Here is a 22,086-nt window from a genome sequence, read left to right on the forward strand (position 1 = left end):
GCTCAGCGGGCCACGGTAAAATTATCAAAGCCTGACTGGTCCGCGGCGATAAAAAGGTTGGGGACCACTGCTCTATGCAACCCTGAGTTTCAGTATTAGGAAGGAGAAAGGAAACACTTTCTACTATTCATAATAAAGAGCACTTATAAATGGGACTGAACATACTTGGACAATGGCTTGAAGAATACTTGAAACCTCACAGAAGCATAGTACCTCTTGTTTATTACAGCAGTCTTGTCCCTCAACGAAGAGGGCTGGCACTCGGGTCAAGTACAACACATTTCTTCCAAATCTTCTTAAAGTGCACACAGCCCTATTTAATTGTAAACCATATCCAGAAGCAGACACTGAGTGCACCAAAATGCATATTTCAATTGCCATTTTTGACCAACCCTTTCAAATCCTATGTTTGTTAAATATCCCAAACAGGAGTTTTATAAAAAGCTTATTACAAGTTTCTCATCATTTCCTTTAGAACAGACATTCAGTTAATTGCATACACTTGCTCTCAATAACTTTTAATTAAAGGTTTCACAGTAAATAAAAGAATGGATACAGGTAAGTTAGCTGAACTCTTTCTCAACTTGTTTAACCATAACATTAAAACAATGGTCTCATTCAAATAATGTGCTAACTCATATGTCTGCATCTTAGGACCTTGGGTGAATCTTCCCCCTTGGATTAGTTTGTTCAATTTAAGATTCCAGCTTAATGCAATGGACAGACCCAACTACTGTTTATTACAGAACAATCAAGACTTAGACACATAGCAGACAGTTTGGAAGCTGTCATTGTTTTGATATTAAGAACGCTTGCTCTCCAGGATCTATCAGTCTCTTGTTAATCTGATTGACAGTTTGGGGAAACAAACTATAGTTCTGAAAGGTGATTTGTTTCAACAACTACAATTAAGATGAACCACTGAACTGGTGTCATTTAAACTCTGATTAACACAAAGATCCTGAAGCCCTGATCTTATGCTTATGTCCCTATTATGGGATAAGTGAAAAAAGTTCCTCGTGAGCAGAGAATGATTGCAGTTCCTCTATATAAATTATATAAAATATGAGTAACTTCTCTGTTTCCAGACAGCTTTCAACAGCAGGCTACTCAACATGAAACTTGAATATATGGCTGGGGAAAAACCTCACTATTATTTCTTCTCATTTTAACCACAATAAAATCAGGAAGTCAAATGGATTACCCTAGAGATTCTTTCTGTAAATATGTTTTAGCTATAGTTAACCCAATTTTCCATATTTGCATAAAGAAAAACTAGCATTCAATGCTGGGTCTAGGCAGTACATTAAGATCCACAGTGGTTGGTTAATTTGTGGTTCAGTATGACGAAAGAACCATTTGGTGTTTGTCTACAATCAGGTTCTCTCAAATCTATGGATTAGAGAACCGTGATGGTGCAGACATTAGAATGTAGTATTAGAGACCAATTCTGCGGACTGCCAGCAATTCAATTCTGATCAGTTCAAGGTTGCCTCAGCCTTCCCAGGTTGGTAAAATGATGATCCAGATTATTGGGGGCAATATGCTGACATTGTAAATCACCCAGAGAGCTGTAAAGCATTATGGAGACGTATATAAGTGCTATTGCTATTAGCGTTGAGGAAACTAATCATTATTATGGCTATGACAATAGCAAATGCTAAAAGAGCACTCTCATTCCTGTACAATTAAAGCCATCTCGATATTTCAATATCAGTGTGAGCATATACTGATATAAGGAGGCATTCTGGTTATGCAACATCCCTAGGACCTCTTTTCTGTATTTTATAAGGAAAATGATGGTCCTTGTTTGTTACCCTTTAATGTAGGGCTTCACATTAATTGGGTAAGTGTTTTTCTTTGGGTAATGAGTTCATGTGCCGTTAGCCAATCACAACAAAGACAAACTGATTTAAAGTGTTTTACCTACACTGAGTAAAAAGGACTTTCTGACAAGTGTGTTTGGGTATTGAAAGAAAACATTTGGGAAGCACTGCTTTAATGCAGGGTGAATACCCACTACTTGACCAGAAGCTAAAGGAAATTACACTGGGACATTGAAACAATGAATGTGTTTTTATTAGTCTAGAGAGAAATAGCCTTAAGAAATAGAAAGATGAAGGACCACTGCTTGACTGGAAGCTAAAGGAAATAAAATTAATCTAGAGAGAGAAGTAGCTTGACATATGAAGGGCCATAACCAGTGGTGAGATTCCAGTTTGAACCCCTTCGGGAGAACCAGTTGTTAACTTTCAGAGCAGTTTGGTGAACTGGTTGTTGGAAGAAATCATTAGGGCAGAGAACGGGTTGTTAAATTATTTGAATCCCACCACTGGCCATAACTCACTCATAAGGTACACGCTTTAGGATTTGATTGATATTTCTAGATACTGCTGGAAAAAGATGCCTGTCCAAAATCCTGGAGCTAGTAAACCATCAATGAAACACAATTAAAGCTGCAATGCAATCCTCAAATATTTTTTTAAATTTTTTATTTATTTATTTATCTCCAAAACAAACATATATTGTAAAAAGTATATCAGCTGGTTACAAAAAGCTTTTGTGCACCTCTTCCACCGTCATCAAATATAATTCATATTAATTCAAATATCTTAACTCAAATATTTACTATATTAACATCATCATACCTCCACTTTTATTTGACTACAATTATTTAAACATCCTTCATCCTTAAATATACCAAAATTCAATCCATAACCACATGCTGGCATTTCATTTACTTATTTATAAAATCCTCCATTAATATTAAATCCTCATATCCTATTTTAGCTAAACATCCATAATATTTAATACCAAAGTTTTCTAATCCTCCATGTATATAATTTATTATCATTATCCTTTCTTTATTTAACTATATCCTATATCATAGCATTTTCCCCCCATTAGTTAAAATTTAACTTTATGTAGTTTTGTTTTTTATGATAGTTATTATTGTTATTAATAATCTTAATATATAGTCCAAAAATATTGCTAACCTTCCCTTCTCATATCCAGTTATTATTTATCATAACAACTCAACATTGTATACATTACTATCATTATCAATTTTTATTTAACTGTACCTATTACCAATGGATTTAACTAAGTTTAGTTAATTCTGAATTATACTCTTCCATCTATCAACCTGTATCTCTCCAATAACAGAACAGTCTTATATCTGCTGCCATTTGTGGATCCAATTCTCCAAACATCTTTTTAAACGAATCCATACGAAGAAATCTTTGCACCTTCTTGTTTATGGTATCTCTCATATAGCAATAGTTAGACTTATATACCGCTTCATAGGGCTTTCAGCCCTCTCTAAGCGGTTTACAGAGTCAGCATATTGCCCCCAACAACAATCTGGGTCCTCATTTCACCCACCTCAGAAGGATGGAAGGCTGAGTCAACCTTGAGCCTGGTGGGATTTGAACAGCCGAACTGCTGTACTGCAGTCAGCTGAAATAGCCTGCAGTGCTGCATTTAACCACTGCGCCACCTCGGCTCTTAATGTTGACGCCCTCTTTTTGTTTCCTTTTTCAGCTTGTCTTTAATTCTCAGCAGTGGTATCAAATGTTTTGCAAATAGTATTTCATATTCCAAAAATTCTTTGATATTTTCTTCTCCTTCTATGCCCTGTTCTTTGAAGTAAATTTTCTCTCCATTTAACTCCTCTTCAAATATTCCATTCTTTCTTCCCTCAGAAATAAACCAATTGTCACGAATATCAACAAGCTCAAATTCTTTATCTCCGTTTTCCATCTTATTTTGTATTTGGTCCTCAGTTTTTTCCTCATAATTTGTTGCCAAAAACACCAGATAATCCAATTTTCTTTGAATTCTGTCTTCTGTATCAGACAGCTTCTTCAAAGCTGAAAGTATCGCTTGGAGAGATGCTTGAAAAGACTCCATGTTTATACGCAGTTGTATTTTTTCTTAGAAGCGCTGAAGCATTCGCAAGTAAAAGCAGGCTACAAAGGCAACAGCTGTACAATCTTATCAGATCTTAAGCCAGAACAGCCGGGCAATAAAAATGTCAAGATGTAAACAGTCAAATTGTAGTCAATTAGTTTACAGCCAGCTTACAGAGAATCAGAAGAAATATTGGAGTGATATATCCGTTTGAAAGGGTTCACTTAGAATCAATCCATGTGAATAACATTTAAAGAGTAAGATAACCACTGTCCAAAACCATTAAAAAGATCAAAATTGACGCTAGATTCTTCTATTCTTTAATTTAAATTAGTTTTAAAAAATTTTAGGCAGTCCATTTTTCTTTAAACAATAAAAGGTTCTTACCAACTGAAAACACTACTTCTTCAAATTGCCCTGACTTTGCCAGCCATAAAAGACTGGAATTTTTACTGCCAGACGAAGACTTTAAACCTGCGTTTCTCGGAGGTTTTGCGATACCCCCGAGATCAGCAAGATGTAATCTTCCTGTTCACCATCTCTTCGGGATGATTTAGGTCCATTAGAACCCCCCAGCAATAAAAGTATCGAGTGCGATCTCAGAGCTTTGAGATCGCACGTCGTCTCATCACGGCATCCAGTCTCCGCCCCCCCCCCGGCAATCCTCAAATATTTGTGGTTGTACCTCACCATCACAGCATGAATAAGGCTGAGATACTAACATCAAATTATTGTTTAGAGGGGTGTTTAGATTTAAAGCTTTCTTCCCCATTTCTACTCAAACAGAATATCTGCAATAAAAGTTTCTCTTTTAACCCAACTATTTTATTTATTCAGTAAAAATGAAAATGCTACCGAGTATTTGGACAGTGTTGTCATCTTCCCAAGAGATTGTTCTAACATTACAACAAATATAAGCAATTACGACCCATCAAATTGATCCTTACCATAATTGTGCATTCTATCCAAGCTTGTTGGAAGAACACTATTACGGGTGTGCTATTTGCTTTCCTCATTACAAATTCCTACTCTAGCTCTACCCTCCCCCCCCCTTTCCCTGTCATGACCTATCTCCAAGATCATGGGTAAAAATGCTTAACAGATTTGATATACCTTAAAGCTATCTCTGGCCTGTGCTAAGTAAAGGGAAAGTATTATTTTAATAATGGATACAGCTAAAGCATGCCTATACTTGCCACCTGCTTAGGCTGGGGCCAACATAAAAGGAACATCATAAGGAAGCAACATGAGGATGTGGAAACAGTTGTAGATAGGCCATGATTGTGCTTTAATTGACTGCAGATGGGAAAAGGCCTTTATGACCTCCAGTCATCCATCCATCATTATAATAGTAATAGAGGCCTTCTGCTATCTAAATAATGGTTGTGTGGCACTAGGAGACAGAAATGAGCAGCTGAAACATCAACAATGGGCCAGCAAATTTCATATCAGTGTAATTTGTCAATTATAGGTAGAAAGCACTTCAAAACATTGGATTTAGAGAAAAGATTAGTGCTATTCTGTAGTGCTAACGTCATGTATGAAAGTGCCTTTAAATAAATTTCTAACAAACCACAAAAAGCTCCTTCTGATTACAATTTTAGTGTCATCCTAGAACTATGGTAAACTCAAGAAGCAACTCAAACAACCAAGAAACATTTGGAGGGGAGAGAGAATGAGAGCGGTCCACAAAACTGCGGTCCACAAAAGCGCGCTCGACGAAAGCGCGCATTTGACGTCATCACAGCACGACGAAAAAAATTAAAAATTGAAATAAAAATAAAATTAAAGCAAGCCGATTCACATAAAGGTAAGGGTTAGGGTTAGGGTTAGGGTTAGGGTTAGGGTTAGGGTTAGGGTTAGGTTAAGGGTTAGGGTTAGGTTTAGAGCGTTAGGGTTACGTTTAGCGTTAGGTTAAGGGTTAGCGTTAGGTTTAGCGTTAGGTTTAGGGTTAGATTTAGGGTTAGGTTAAGGGTTAGGTTTAGGGTTAGGTTTGGGGGGGTTAGGGTAAGGTTTTCGCTTTATTTTTACATTTATCGATCACAGAGCGATGTTTTCGTCGCGCTGTGATGACGTCACGTACGCGCTTTCGTCAAGCGCGATTTTGTCGTCCGCGGTTTTGTGGTGGAACCGAATGAGAGAGACTGTTATAAGCAAAAAATGATTTTCCATCCAAAGTAGCATGGATGTTATCCAATTTGGTTAAAGTGAACAACAGAATCCAACTGATCCCACTCCTTAAGGATTGATCACCGGGCTGTAACGTCAACCAAGCAAGATCCAAGGTGCAACAGAGTGTGTATGCAGGACTACTGTTGTGACTTGTGATCTGTTTTATAGTGGAAAGCACTGAGAGGGGAACTAAAGACTACTTAAAGTGTTCAGATACAGAATTGGGATGAAATGAAGGCAACTGGGGAAAGCTTGGTGGGTGGGGTTTCCTGAAAGAACTTGCAAGGGAGGAAAGGCCCATAATTTCTAATAGGGAAATCATTCATCTTCCTAATTATGTGCAATAGGTTCCTAATTGTTAAGAGTTAAACTCATTTGAGTGATTATAATAAAAACCCATGTCCTGACTTGAACCTAGTGACCATCAACATATTTTATTTGGCAATAACCTGCAAAACAAAAGTAGGAATTTTGTTTTGAATGCCCAGCCATAAGTTCATGAATTAATCTAGTGGTTAAGGTGTTGGCCTAGAAACAGATGAAAGTGGATTTTAGTCTGCTTTAGCCATAACAGCCAGCTGTGTGGCTTTGTGCCAGTCACTTGGTCTCGGCCCAACTCACCTCACAAGATCGTTGTTGTGGGGAAAATCGGGGGTGGAAGGAGTATTAGGTATCTTCGCCACCTTGTGTTATTTATAAAAATATAAATACGTCTAACTAATTCCATACACAGGTAGTCGTTGACTTGCAACCATTCAAAGTGATAATGGCACTGAAAAAAAGTGAGTTATTACCATTTTTCACGCCTACGACCACTGCGTCATCCCCATGGGTCAGGTAATCAAAATTCAGATGCTTGGCGACTGGCATGAATTGATGATGGTTGCAATGTCTTTGGGAGGGGGGGGGGAGGAGGTATGTGATGACTTTTACGACCTTCTGACAAGCAAAGTCAATGGGGAAGCCAGATTCACTTTACAACCATGTTACTAAACTTAACTGCAGTAACCCCCTTAACAACTGTGGCAAGATGGGTGGTGAGAAGCGGCGAAACTGATTTAACAACTGTCTCGTCAACAGAAATTTTGGGCTCAACTGTGTTCCTAAATAGGGACACATACACACACGTATATACACACATATATATCTATAGATAGCTAGATCAGTGTTTCTCAACCTTGGCCACTTGAAGATGTCTGGACTTCAACTCCCAGAATTCCCCAGCCAGCATTCGCTGGCTGGGGGATTCTGGGAGTTGAAGTCCAGACATCTTCAAGTGGCCAAGGTTGAGAAACACTGAGCTAGATGATAGATACGCGGACAGAATTAAAAAATAAATCCCCCCCCCCCCCGCCAAGCCTACAGCAAAAACAACAGCGGGCGCGCCAGCCTCGTTCAAAGGATGCGGCGCTTCTTTTAGAGGACGCCGCGGAACTCGTTCGCGGCTGGCTTGCTCACTCCCTCGGCTTCCAAACCAGCTCGGAGCTTGGCCATATTTCCCTTTCCCCCTGGTCCCGGAGGCTCTGCGGAAGTCACCGCCCGGGCGATACCGGCTCTTTGGCAAGTCTCGAAAAAAAAACAGCCGAGGGGCGGACTTCGGCTGACAGAAGAGGAGGATCTAGTCGAACGCCTAGCCGGTGCTCAGCGATTTCCTGTTTTCAAGGATACATTTGAAGCGGTCCTGGGAGGAAAAGCGCGAATTATTACAGAACCGACGGAGCAATCCTAGGGGGGGCGGGAAGCCCGAGAATTACAGAACCGACGGAGCAATTTTAGGGGGCTGGGAAGCCCGAGACATTTTCCTAAGCACTGTGGAGGAAGTCAGCGTTCCCACACTTCTTGAGAAAAAAGTACTCCAGGACCATCATTTAATCCTATTCTGGAGTTAACTCCCAACTCAAGGGGGTTTATTCCAGGTAAATGTGGAAATAAAAGAACGACGTCTTGATTCTCCTCTCCCCCCCTTCCCGCCCGCAACTCTGTCCCGCTCGCAACCGATTTGCTTTTAAACCCGATTTGCAACCCGTTCCCACGACCCGCGCTCGAGATGTTGACTCTCAAAGCGATCGGGAGGGGAGGGGAGGTGGGGGGAGTCTTAAAATGCAAAGCCCGGGGCCGGGACTCCTCTTAAAGAGTTCGCCGGTCTTTCCTCCGCTTTTCATTGCAAGCCCCGGAGTCGGAGCTACTCTTTCAAGATCTCCTTACACACCGGATGTCCAGGGCGAATGCCTCGGGTTTGCTGACGCCATGGCTCCGACATTCCCACCTATTGCATATCTCGCATAGACGAGAGGCACCATCATCATCACCATCCCACGGAGCGCGCCTAGGAAATAACGCTTCGCCGCCAGCGATTCACCTAACCCGGCCTGCCCGGAGCCTTTTGTTCGCCGCCTCTTCCCCTCGCGATCGTTTCCCCCCCCCGGTCGGGAGAGAGAGACTCACCTTGATCAAACGCGGGGCGCTGCCCGAGGCTACTTCTCCGCGGCGGCAAGCGCAGCTACGGCAGGTGGCGGGCCTCCCGGCCCCGCTCCGAGGGCGGCTTGGCGGCTGCCCAGCTTCGTGCACCATCGCCCGGCTGCTGCCCCGGCGCCGCTTCCCCACACACACACACACCCCGGCCTTTCTTGTGCGAGGCCCGCCTTCTCGGATCGCAAAGTGCAGGGCGACGCTCAGCCGGCCTCCCGGGGTTACTCCGGCTCCAAGGCGCTTCCAGGGAAGGCAGGACCCGGCAGCCGCCAGGTGCAACCAGCGGCACCGCCCTCCTCGCCAGCGCCGCGCCCTTTCTCCGCCTTCCCGGTGCGGCTGCTGCTCCTTCGGCTTCCCTTTTCTTTCCCTTTGCCGAAAGTCGCACGAGAGTGGCTCTGCCGCTCCCGACCTCGATTGCTTGATGGTGAACAGCTTTGGCGCCCGAAAGCGTATGCAGCGTTTTTGTTAGGAAATATTAATAGAGCACCATAAGGCCGCTAAGCACCTCCTTGGCCTAGCAAGAAATAAAGGTAGTTTTCGACTTACAACAGTTCATTTAGTGACCGTTCTAAGTTGAAACGGCACTGGAAAAAGTAATGGATGACCATTTTTCGCACTGAGCACTGTTGCAGCATCTTTTTGGCCCTCGTGATTGTAGAAAGTTAGCACCCACCCCTCTCCTAGAAGAGTGAAATATTTTGAGAAATATTAAAAAGGCAGAATATTTCCCTGAATGAGAAATGGAGAAAGATGCTTTTGGAAAGAAGCCTCCACCTTTCCTTTTTTTTAAAAAAAAATTTTTTTATTGTTTTGTTACATAACACATACCCACAACAGTGGGGGGGGGGGAATCAAAACAAAAAAGAGCAAAAAACAAAACAGAGAAAAAAAAGCACAAGTATATGTTATAAAAAAGTATATCAGCTGGTTACAACAAGTTGATAATAAATTATATACATGGAGGATGGAATTTTTGGTATTAAACATTATGGATGTTTAGCTAAAACAGGATATGAGGATTTGATGTTAATGGAGGATTTTATAAACAAGTAAATGAAATGCCAGCATGTGGTTATGGATTAAATCTTTGGTATAGTTAAGGATGAAGGATGTTTAAACAACTGTAGTCAACTAAAAGTGGAGGTATGGTGATGTTAATATGGTAAGCCTCCACCTTTCTTAATGGCCCTCAGCAGATGTCAACACTTAAGAGATAAAGAGATAGCTAGCTCTATTCATAAGCAAATACCCTAACCCAAGATCCAACAAAGGTAGGATTAGCCCTCACCCACAATAGGAATTGCTCAAAGACCCTCCATTGCATCACCCTCCAAGCTTCAACCAAACTTAGCTCAAAACAACCTAAAGCACCAGCTATGATCCCTACAACAGCCAATAGAATACATGTTCTTGCACAGGAACAGGAAGTTCAAGTCCAAAGTCCAAGAGAAGGTATAAAACCCAACCCTCTCAACTCCATGTGGCCAGCTGCCCAGAACTAGCCATGTGCTTCTGCTTCATCAATAAACCATCTTTCCAATCAGCCTCCATGTTTCCAGCGTCTTCCAGATTGGAACTGAACCAGATGGATATTTCTTCCAACATGATTAAAATTCAGACTCGTAGCAACTGACTCTCATTTATGACCTGCAGTGACCTGAGGTCATATGATCCACTTTTGCAACTTTCTGATGAGAAAAATCAGGATTTTTCCATATTAAGAACATTCTAGAAGTTTAGTGTTCCTACTGAACAATGCTTTTAATCTGCTTGTTTTTCACTCCTGCTGGAATGGGAGGGGAAGCTTCACACAGCTGTTGATTGTTTAGGCTAGCACTGCCTTATTTGTGAAAGTTTTCAGACTTTTGTTTGTCATCCAAAATTATAAAAGTTAGGTCAGGTACAGCTTATGACCCTCTTGGTTTTGAGCCTCTGCATAGGCTTGAACTCTCACCACTGTGCATCCAGGGCTTGAGGTATCTTCACTGCATCAAAGGGGACTCCTAAGCAGCTGGAGGAAGAGCATCTTGCTTTGGTATGTTATGCAATTTGTACTTGGCTAAATATACCTCCGTTTCAGAATGATTTCGGAGAATACCACAGGAGCAAGTCAAAACTCAAATACAGAACCGAAGGAGTTGCTTTAAAAAAAAAAACAGACTTCCTCTGAGGTGAGGCATAGCTTCTCTGAAGCTGCTCAAGAAAACCAGATTGTTTCCAAATTTAAATCCAGATTTATAAGGAAGTGAGTCTCCTAAAGAAATCGTTCTAAAATGGTTGCTGTCCCTGCTCCCACTCCCCAGAAAATAAAAATGCAAGGTAGAAAGGAAGAGAGAGTAATGCAACTTCATGACTGAAACCTGTGGTTTTTAATCTGAGACTTCTCCTTTTTACTTCCAGGCAGTGCTTGGTGAAATATAGGAGGAATCTGCCAGCTGGGCAGAAAAAAAAATCTTCAAATTACTTTTCCGTAAATATAATTACTTAGGATCTGCCTCAGCGGTGGGGTTCCAATTTTTTTACTACCAGTTCGCTCATGCGTGTGTGACGCTTGTGCAGAAGCATCCGGGCGGGTGGGCGGAGCCTCCTACTGCCACTACCAGTTTGCCCGATCTGGACCGAACCGGCAGAAACCCACCTCTGATCTGCCCCTCTATTGCTCAAAAGAGATCAGCATGTAAAGAATTAGAAAAAGCCTACAGTGTAATTGTCCTTCCTGTCATTTTACTTAAATATGATTGCTTGCACAGGAAATCTGATTAAAAAATTGGAAGAGACTGCAGTCTATATTTTTATTTACTAAAGAGATTTATACAGCCACTCAACTCACACACAATTACTCCAGGCAGCATACCAAGATGCTCTCTCCAATCCTTGTGTGTTTGGAGAGCCGCATTGACATTACATTTTAGTATATTTATTTGGTGTGCACCTATGTTTAAAGGCGACATAAACTGTTTTTTCCAAGAACAGGATCTTTTACACCCAGGGGGTCCCCAACCTTTTGGACCTCAGGGACCACTAAATTCAAAGAGAGAAGAACACTTGAGAGGGAAAGGGGTTGAGGGAAAGGAAAAAAAACCCAATTGGGGTTAATGAATTGGGAGTCAGGACTAAGCCAAACCAGTATTACTGGAGATAAACCAAAGCAGAGCACCAAGGAATTTATCTCTGTGATCCTTTAAAAGACATTACACCCAAGACTTTTGAACTGATAATAGTAATAACCCCATTTGCTTTGCAGTAACATAATATATGAAAATTATGCATTTGCTGTAATTTTATACTGTCATATTTTCCAAGGACTAATACATAAACCAATAGTACTATTCATCCCCCACTTCCCAAAGAAGCTATTTGTAGTACTGTATAATACCCAATTTATAAAAACAACTTGGTTGCAAAATAGTGGAAAGTTACTTGAAGATAAATTCTATTTGAAGTCACAGAATACTCCAAGAAAAAGAAATTAAATAAGTTCAAAATTAAGGCTTCCGTCTTTAAAGGAAGACCACAATTTCACCTATGCCTCCTGGGCAGAAGATAAACTACAGCAGTGTTTGTCAACCTTGGCAACTTGAAGATGTCCGGACTTCAACTCCCAGAATTCCCCAGCCAGCAAATGCTGGCTGGGGAATTCTGGGAGTTGAAGTCCGGACATCTTCAAGTTGCCAAGGTTGACAAACACTGAACTACAGTAATGACATCTTTGAAGTGCTGTAATCTCCAATAATTTCTTCACCTCTTACATCTCAGAGAAACTAACCAATGGATGTCCTTCAAAAAACATTAAAAAAACAAACAAAATAGAACTTGTTTCTTAAAGGAAAGGAAGTGGAGCCTGATGTGGGATTGTGTCAATCTGGGTTTTTTTAAAGATAGATATCAGTTGAGACAGCAGTCTTGCTGGGAGAATGTCAGGTTTCAAATTTCTTTTATCTATTTACTTTGATGTTGGCTATTAATGATATGAACCTGCAGGATTTAATGCTAAAGCAGATCTGCAAACATACACTTCTTTACCAAAGGATTTTTATACAACATGACAGAAGATAGCTTGTATAAATTAGAAGTGCAATTAGGTACTGTTGCCTTCCAAACTACTAGCTGAAGACTTCTAAAAAGCATTCAGAAATTGTTACAATCATTCCATTTATGAATCAGAGCAAGGAGAATTTACCAATGACGTTTTCCTTGTGCTATAAAACCATCATTATAGATCCAGGGAGAAGGGATTTTCAAGCTGCATTTCAAAATTTTACAACCGAGACTGACAAGCAGTTCTTCTTTGCTGCTACACCATGCTTAGCAAGTTTAGTCCTTTTATAAAATGGAAATATGTTAGCTTGATCAAGGTGATTGAAAGATCAGATGGTGGAACGTATGTCCCAGATGAGGCCTTGGAGATCAGAGGAGATAGAACCCAGGTAGGGATGGAATGGACATGAGAGTGAGGAATATGAGTTCTGATAAAACATTTTCCCTTGTCTTCATTTCTTTGCCTGGACAATTAAGAGATTTGCTCCTTCCCGTCTCTATCACTGCAGAGGGAGGCGGGGGAGTGGGGAGAGGGTTGCTGCCTCAGACAAAAGTTTTAAACTGCTTTTACTTTTCTCTGTGGAAGGGGGGGGGTCGTGGAGTCGCTGCCTCAGATAAAAACTATTTGTTCTTTTATTCTGCTCTGCAATGGGGGGTGGGGGGTGCACATTAACAGACAGAAGTTAGCACCTTAAAACCACTAGCCAGGATATTAGGAACAAAAATAGTTCACTTATAAGAAAAACCCCAAAACCCACATAGCTGGCACACTTTGTAAGATACTCGTGACCTGGTGTGAAAAGCAGGTGACATGACATTTAGCTATTTAACATAACAAGCAGGGTTTAGGGGGGGCTGAAATCCAAATAACCAATCAATATTATGTTATGTATGCATGCATTTATTAAGGGGAAGGGCAAAAGGTTGAATGCGACCATCCCTTGACTATAAAAACTGCTGTAAGATTCTAATCTGGGCCCTTGGTTAGCTTTTCAAACCGGGATCCTTATCTCTTGGTAACAAAATAAAAGTATAATTCTGTATCACATCTTGTGCCCGGTCACTTATCGGCTTCGACACCAAGCAAGAACCCAGTTTTGGGGACAACATGACCATAGAAGGATGGTGTAGAAAAATATGATCATGTTAAAGAAACTATGGCCACCTGGGTGAAAAATTTTGGTTATAATGTGGAATTGGCTAAATGGGGAAGACTTTGGACACTAACAATGGCAACAGCTTATAAGGAAAATCTGTACAAGATTTTCTATAGATGGCATCTTCCCCCAGCACGGCTCTCCAAAATGTTTAAAAATTTGGCCCCAAATTGTTGGAAGTGCCAAAAAACACCAGGCATCTTTTTCCATATGTGGTGGACATGCAATGAGGCAAAAAGATATTGGAAAATGATACAATCTTGGCAGGAACAAATGGTGGGAGATCAAATTTTGTTCAAACTAGAAATTTTTCTCCTAGGCATAATACTGGAGGGGGTATAAGAAAGATGTGCTCTATCTAATTATACATGTATTAACTGCGGTGCAAGTAACAGATGCGCAGTATTGGAAAAAAGGAAATATCCCATCAGAGTTAACCATAATTAGGAAAATTTTGGCCTGTGCAGAAGCAGATAGGCTCACCCTTGAATTAAAAAATAAAGGGGAATCAGAATATTATGACGTTTGGAACAGATTTCATTATTGGTATAAGACAACGTGACATGACTGGAACAAATTGTAAATAATGTGACTGGTTAGAAGGATAGATATTAAGCAGACTAACAGTGGACGAAATTATCTGTATATAATGTGATTGTATAGTCATTACGGCTTCGCTGTGCTGCACTATTTTAAAATGTAAAAACAATAAAAATATATTTAAAAAAATACGATCAGAGTGATGTAGTAGTTAAGCTACTAGCCGAAATAAACTGGAAACTCGAGTTCTAGCACCGTTTTAGTAGGTTGAAGGTCAGCTGAGTGACTTTGGGCCTGTCACACACACACACAGATCAATCCACAGATGATGGTTGTGGGGAAATAGGAGGAAAAATGATTATTTTGTTTGCTCCCTTGAATTATTTATAAAGTAATAAAGATGGGGTAAAAAATCTAATAAGTATCATCTTAGAGGCTGGTAAAGCTGGAACCAGAAATATTGGCTTAACCTTTTTTAAAAATTAAAAACAGCTCAGTTATAAAAACAAGTCTTCTGACTAAGCCCGCTAAATACATGTATTTATCTTCGGAAATGTTCTGATCTTGGTGGATTGTAGGAAAAGGTATTATTTCTATAGCTAGTCTTGGTTTACTGGCATGAACAAATATTTGGAAGAGTTAAATGGTGTAAAAACAATGGCAAGTAACTTGCCTAAGAAACTGGCTTGATTTGAATAACACATTAGGCCAGTGTTTCTCAACCTTGGCTACTTGAAGATGTCTGGACTTCAACTCCCAGAATTCCCCAGCCAGCAAATGCTGGCTGGGGAATTCTGGGAGTTGAAGTCCAGACATCTTCAAGTAGCCAAGGTTGAGAAACACTGCATTAGGCTAACATATTAGGCATCTGGAACAGAGTATTGTATAATTTCAGGCCACAATGAAGGCATTTTGGAGAAGGTTAAACCTATACTAAATCTTGTACCTCCTCTTTCAAGGTTTGTCATACTTGATTAAAAAGTTTCAGTTTTTGAATATAAAGGATAAAAATCAGTGCAATTTTAAGAGAGGTTTGTAAACTGTTCCATAGCTCAAAATTTTTAAGGGTTCTTTGACAATTCTGGAAGCGTAATTGTTCTGCGTGAAAGAGATAGCATATGCTTAATACAGTAAAATTTAAAACATTACATGCACGTACTCACATACCGTAGTACTTCAAAAACCTGGGTAAATCTGTTCTGTTAATACTGAAACTCAGAATCTCAAAATAGATGACACATAACACATTTTCATAATCAAATGCTTATTTTTGGGGGGCACTCTGCAGATCTCAGAACTATCATAATGACTTATAACCAGTGATATGAATATTAATAGTAGGACACAGAGGCATTATACAATTGATAACAGCAGTTACAGCAATATGCCTAATGTTATTCTCTTGCATACACTTAGCTAAGGTGGTAATATTATTCTATGCCACTGAGAACATTGCTTTGAAAATTCTGACGAAGAATTATATCCATATAGTATTATACTTTGGTATATAAGCATGCATTTAAATGCTACAAAACATGTACATTTGTTACCTAGACCTGAATACTTATAATTACCTCTAGGAAATGGAAAATACTGATTAATCTGCTTAAATTAATTTAACATGCAAATCATTTATTTCATTTGTTGATGCTAGAAATTCCTAGACATATATTTATTTTCATCAGAGAACATATTCTCAAGGGGTTAAGAGTATGAAACAAAACAAAACAGATTCTGTTTCTTTGCTTCTAACAATAGTTTGATAGGCAAAATGCACATGCAGTTTTTCCTTGCATGGAGATTTTTAAAAAATCCATATTTATTAGCATATTCAGCCAATGTTAGAGGCTATCCAACTGAGGGTAGAAATTTTGTATATTTTGTAAGGGCTTAATTACAAAACTACACTATTTAACACTGTAGTTGAGCTTGAAGATTATACTAAGCCATTGTTCTGCCCATCAAGGTTTATTGTATAAATTAGCATGCGTCATGCTAGATTATGAAATGTGGCTTTATGGACTGCAGTAGCTTGGTATAGATTTGACCTCAAGCCACAAAACAAGCAATATGTTGTGCTTTGGTGCAAATCCTGCTATCTGAGATGAGTTTAATCCTCTAACTCCTAAGGAAGCTGGCAGGATCTTCTGCACAACCATCAGTTGTCTGGATTCTTGTTCTTTTGGTTGACAAAAGCCTCCAGGGAAATGTTGGGGAACTAATTCAGGACAGTAATGTCCTTGATAAACGGAATGTTACCTCCATCTTTGAAAAAAGAAATGTACACCCACTTCAAAGAAACAATTGCTCAACCCAGAAGAGCCGAGGTGGCGCAGTGGTTAAATGCAGCACTGCAGGCTGACTGCTAGATCAGCAGCTCAGCGGTTCAAATCTCACCGGCTCAGGGTTGACTCAGCCTTCCATCCTTCCGAGGTGGGTAAAATGAGGACCCAGATTGTTGTTGGGGGCAATATGCTGACTCTGTAAACCGCTTAGAGAGGGCTGAAAGCCCTATGAAGCGGTATATAAGCCTAACTGCTATTGCTATTGCTATACATGGGACAATTATGTGCTGGGTCCTCATGATCTTGCTTTCATCTCATCCACAGCCCCAGTTGAGGCAACTTGAGGTTATCTTGAGTTGTTCCAGTTTGAAAATAGGGTTTTCTCATCTCCTGACATCATTTTTGCTTTGGACACAATTTAGCTCATTATTTGATGATGTGGCCCTAATCAGCCAAAACTCACCAAACCCTTGGCCACATTAGAGAAAGTCCCACATTCAATCTGTAACGTTAGCTCAATACTGAGCAGAATCAGGACTTGCAATTGGGGCATTTGTTAGTTGTTTATTTATTTATTTGCTGCTCAAACAAGTCTTAGAAGAAGAAAAAATCATACTTATTTTTTCACATAAAAATATTTATCAAAAGTACTCAAGATGTTGATACAGTAATAGTCAATTTGTGTGTTTGCCTGTTTGTAAGTGATTATCTAAGTTGCTGTACCTTGCAGGCAATTCTGTAGTAAAGCTTTCCGAACTGATCTGTTTCTCTCACCTCTCCATCTCTTTTCACCAAGCTGTTACTCTCCTTGAGCATTAAGGCTATAACCCCAAAATTCCCTTGAAAAAGGAAACTGCATGACCAAAGTAGAGGAAATTCATCCAAAACCTTTTTAATCTGATGCTAGTGGATACTTACATAATTGAAGTCCTGGCTCTAAAGATATATTCGGAGACAAAGTCCCTTTATATCATTTTTTAAAAAAACATTTCCGAATCTTGGAAACTGCCTGGACAACTTCCAGCAGTTTACTTCGCATAGTTTTTCCGAAGTGATTTGCCCTTGGCTGCTTCCCAAGGCTGAGGCAGAGTGACTAGTTGAAGGTCACCCAGCTGGCTTTGAGCCCAAGTCTGGCTCAGAAGTCACAGTCTCCCGGTTTCTAGCCTGATACCTTCGGTCAGTGGTAGTCAACCTGGTCCCTACCGCCCACTAGTGGGCGTTCCAGCTTTCATGATGGGCGGTAGGGGTTTGCTGTAACCCTGCTTTATAAATTTTATAAAGTAAAGTTACTTCCCTATTTTATCAATCACCATTACTGTGGAACCGGTGGGCAGTTAGAAATTTTTACTACTAACAGAGATACAAAAGTGGGCGGTAGGTATAAAAAGGTTGACTACCCCTGCCTTAGGTACTATACCAAACTGGCTCTTGTACATCTATATTTTGGAATAAAGCGACCTCAGATTTTCTGTGGATGTACAAAAACAACCCTTTTTACTTGATTTTTTTAAAATTTTAATGCACAACTTTAACTCATGTAAATTTACTCCTAAATATGGCAATCAGCTCCAAATTATAGATATAATAGAGAAGAATACTGTACAATTCATAACTGAGATCAGCACTTACATGTAGTACAACTCAATTTTATCAAACTCTAAAATTTCAAACTATAAAATTTTATCAATTTTATGCGTGTACAGTTTATATACTAGAGAACACTTTCCTTTGAGTAGAATTTAATGCATTTTTCAGGTGCATTAAAACTTATTTTTCCCTAGTAACCTACAATATCTTCTTGAGTTATCTTCAATTATTTTCCACCTTTTTTAAAAAAAGGACTGTGTGTGTGTGTGGTATTTGTGCTGATAAATATATTTGGGCATACCAGGGGTTGTGACTTTAAATAGGTAGGTAGGTAGGTAGGTAGGTAGGTAGGTAGGTAGGTAGGTAGGTAGATAGATAGATAGATAGATAGATAGATAGATAGATAGATAGATAGATAGAGATAGACAGACAGACAGACAGACAGACAGACAGACAGACAGACATAGAGATAGAGAGATAGAGAGATAGAGATAGAGATATAGATATATAGATATAGATATAGATATAGATATAGATATAGAGATAGAGATAGAGATAGAGATAGAGATAGAGATAGAGATATATAGATATATAGATATATAGATATATAGATATATAGATATATAGATATATAGCTATATAGCTATATAGATATATAGATATATAGATATATAGATATATAGATATATAGATATATAGATATATAGATATATAGATATATAGATATATAGATATATAGATATATAGATATAGATATATAGATATAGATATAGATATAGATATAGATATGGTTTATGGTTTATTAAACTTGTATGCCGCCCTATTCCCAGGGGGACTCAGGGCGGCTAACAAACTCATAGGGGAGGGGGTAATACAAAAAACAAACAAGACAATAGATAGGTAGGTAGGTAGGTAGGTAGGTAGGTAGGTAGGTAGGTAGGTAGGTAGGTAGGTAGATAGATAGATAGATAGATAGATAGATAGATAGATAGATAGATAGATAGATAGATAGATAATGTCTTTGTGATTCTAAGTTCCTAGTGGGAAATGCATCAATATTGATCAACCGAACTCCTAAGTTCTTGCAGCTTCCTTTATATAATAATTCTTTCTTTTTTCAATATTTTTAAAGCAGTTTTTCTTACTTTAAAATACTCGTTATTTTCTCTCTGTCACCTTGGAGCCATCTCATTATCAGATTTTATCATTTAATTATCTTGTTTATACATGTAATACTCCTGCTGAGTTTTGTGGTTTTCTCTCTGCACCTTTAGGCCTCTGTGTCTATAAAATCATCCTACTCATTCTCTATTCACAAGGTTTAAAGAAGGCAGCATTAAAGAATCAACTCGTGTATAGAGTTTGTGCTAGGAATTATGTCAATGCATTTACATAAACAATGCATATAATTTGCTAATCACTGAATATATGCAATTGCTGAAATTGGAAACACATAGCTACAGAAGCACTCATACAGCTTATTGCTCTTTCTGTAACAAAGTTAGTTAGTGAGCCATAAAGCAAATAAATAAAATGTGTATGACACAGCATGCTAAGATAACAAAAATTAACCAAGGTTCACAATAGTCAAGATAGCATGTGATGTGAATAGTTGCTAAGTCTTTGACCTTGTTAAGGATGTTGTGTGAACATAGCCATTGTATTGATATTGTATGTGACCCTAACAACTGCTAAGGAATTGGTAAGACTTCATTTTAGGGCTGCATTTAATTGGGTCAGAATTTATTGTATTAAACTCTCTGGGACTTGCTTTTGAATCAACCTACATAGGATTGTGTTCTGTTTTTAACTACAGAGGAAATATTGGTCACCTATATGAACTTCACAAAGGTTTATCTAGGGCCCTTCTTTTTAATATCTTGTTATTGACTTAGGTAGCAACTTACATAAGTAAGTTGGACAATGCTATGTTAAATGGATCTAATCTGCAAAAATCTGGATTACTATTAGATGGCAGCAGAGGGTCCTCTGTAGCTCTTTGCTAATATCCAATGGCCATCCAGATTCTTGCAGCTCAGAACTGACATCCTATCATGGAATTTTCCCCTGTCCAGAGTCACTTTATGTGAGATTAGCTGACACATAAACTTGATAGATAAATAAAGTGGGACTTCATAGTAAACATGAAATACTGTAATCTTAGATATAGTTACCTGGAATTTGAAATTGAATAAATACGCTTTGAGTTTTGCTGTGAAAACAAGTTACCTTGTTCCGTATACTTTTTTCCACACCCTTTTCAATGATTGGTCATAATGCATACAGGTTATAAAAGAAGAAGTACAGATGGGTTCTATTTGGTCAATTTGTTTGCCTTATTTCTGATTGTCTTTGTTCAAAGTATACATTTGCAGGATCTGCATAAACTATAAACTAATGCAGTGTTTCTCAACCTTGGCAACTTGAAGATGTCTGGACTTCAACTCCCAGAATTCCCCAGCCAGCGAATGCGAATGTTGGCTGGGGAATTCTGGGAGTTGAAGTCCAGACATCTTCAAGTTGCCAAGGTTGAGAAACACTGAACTAATGGGAAGGAGCTAGTAGAATCTACGATGCAAGGGTAGCTGTTGTACATTTCCTTCTCTGTGAACTGGTAGGATGTTTAGAGCAGCTGTTACAAGATGAAATATTATTTGGAGGAGAACTAAAAACAGGGTGTTACATACTGACAGACACTATGGTAGTTTCCACCAAGGTCCTCTGATCTGGCGGGAAATTACTCAAAGGTGATTGGTCAAGACGTCTGACAGCTCCCTATAAAAGGGCTGCTACCAGACAGAGTCCTTGCTGGATTGTACATAGTGTTGATGAAAAAAGAGCTGTTGTTACTGTTAGCCTGAATCTGCACTCAATCTAACACAGATGGTATATCTTAGTGAGCACAACTGGTTACAAGTGAAACATATAGGTGGATAGTGCTTTCATATTGACATTAGCCCTGCTAATGATATGTTGAAAGATACTGTATTTTTCGGAGTATAAGACGCGCTTCCCGCCCCAAAAGTGGGTAAAAATTTGGGTACGTCTTATACACCAAATATAGTCCCGCCCATCTACCAGCTCCCACCCTTTGTCCTCTGCCCAGAGGTGGGTTGCTCCCAGTTCGGCCGGGTTGGGCTAAAACAGATAGTGGCGGCAGTGAGAGGCTCCACTCACTCTCCCGGATACTTCTGCGCATGCGCAGAAGCATTATACATGCACGCAAGCACAAATGAAATGGTAGTAAATTGGTTAGCAACCCACCACTGCCTCTGCCTCCAAGAAATTTGCCTCCTTGCAGCAAAAAGCAAACAGCCTGTTTCAGCTTCAGCTTCAGCTTAGCTTGATTAGCACAAGCAACTGATTGTTGGTTGGATCAGCCTCCTGATGAGCAGCTGTTTCAGGCTGGAGGGATTGCCATTGCCTATTGCCACCTCTACACGCCCCATTTTCAGCCCATTCCGATCCCTGCTACCCAGAATGGGCAGAAAATGGGGCGCTGCCCCAATCCCCACTGCCTGGAATGGGGGAGAAAATGGTAGTAAACCTGTTAGCAACCTACCAATGCCTCTGCCTCCCAACAATTTGCCTCCTTGCAGCAAACAGCCTGTTTCAGTTTCAGCTTCAGCATCGCTTGATTAGCACAAGCAGCTGATTGTCGGTTGGATCAGCCTCCCAAGGATCAGATATTTCAGGCTACAGGGATTGCTATTGCCTACTGCTGCCTCCACACGCCCCATTTCAACTACAGTCCTCCATTTTCTGCCCATTCCGATCCCCGCTGCCCGGAATGGGCAGAAAATGAGGCATGCAAAGGCCAAAAACAGAGCATGCGGAGGCTAAAAACGCGGCGTGCGGAGGCAGCAATAGGCTATGGCAAACCCTGTACCCTGAAACAACTGATTGTTGTGAGGCTGATCCAACCA

The 22,086-nt window shown here is 39.8% G+C and overlaps 1 protein-coding gene across 3 annotated transcripts in view; it reads right to left on the reverse strand.

The window, feature by feature from the left end:
- MFSD6 (major facilitator superfamily domain containing 6) overlaps positions 1 to 8,828 on the reverse strand; it is a 39,349-nt gene extending 30,521 nt beyond the window's left edge. For all 3 annotated transcript variants that reach the window (XM_087707830.1, XM_087707838.1, XM_087707834.1), the window contains exon 1: positions 8,530 to 8,828. The gene's annotated coding sequence lies outside the window, so the exon portion shown is untranslated. The remainder of the gene's footprint in view (positions 1 to 8,529) is intronic.
- Between the last annotated feature and the right edge of the window lie 13,258 nt (positions 8,829 to 22,086).

The sequence above is a fragment of the Thamnophis sirtalis genome, unplaced genomic scaffold, assembly GCF_051295495.1.
Source record: "Thamnophis sirtalis isolate CommonGarterSnake01/CBP01778 unplaced genomic scaffold, rThaSir2_p1.2 scaffold_1, whole genome shotgun sequence".
Classification (NCBI taxonomy): domain Eukaryota; kingdom Metazoa; phylum Chordata; class Lepidosauria; order Squamata; family Natricidae; genus Thamnophis; species Thamnophis sirtalis.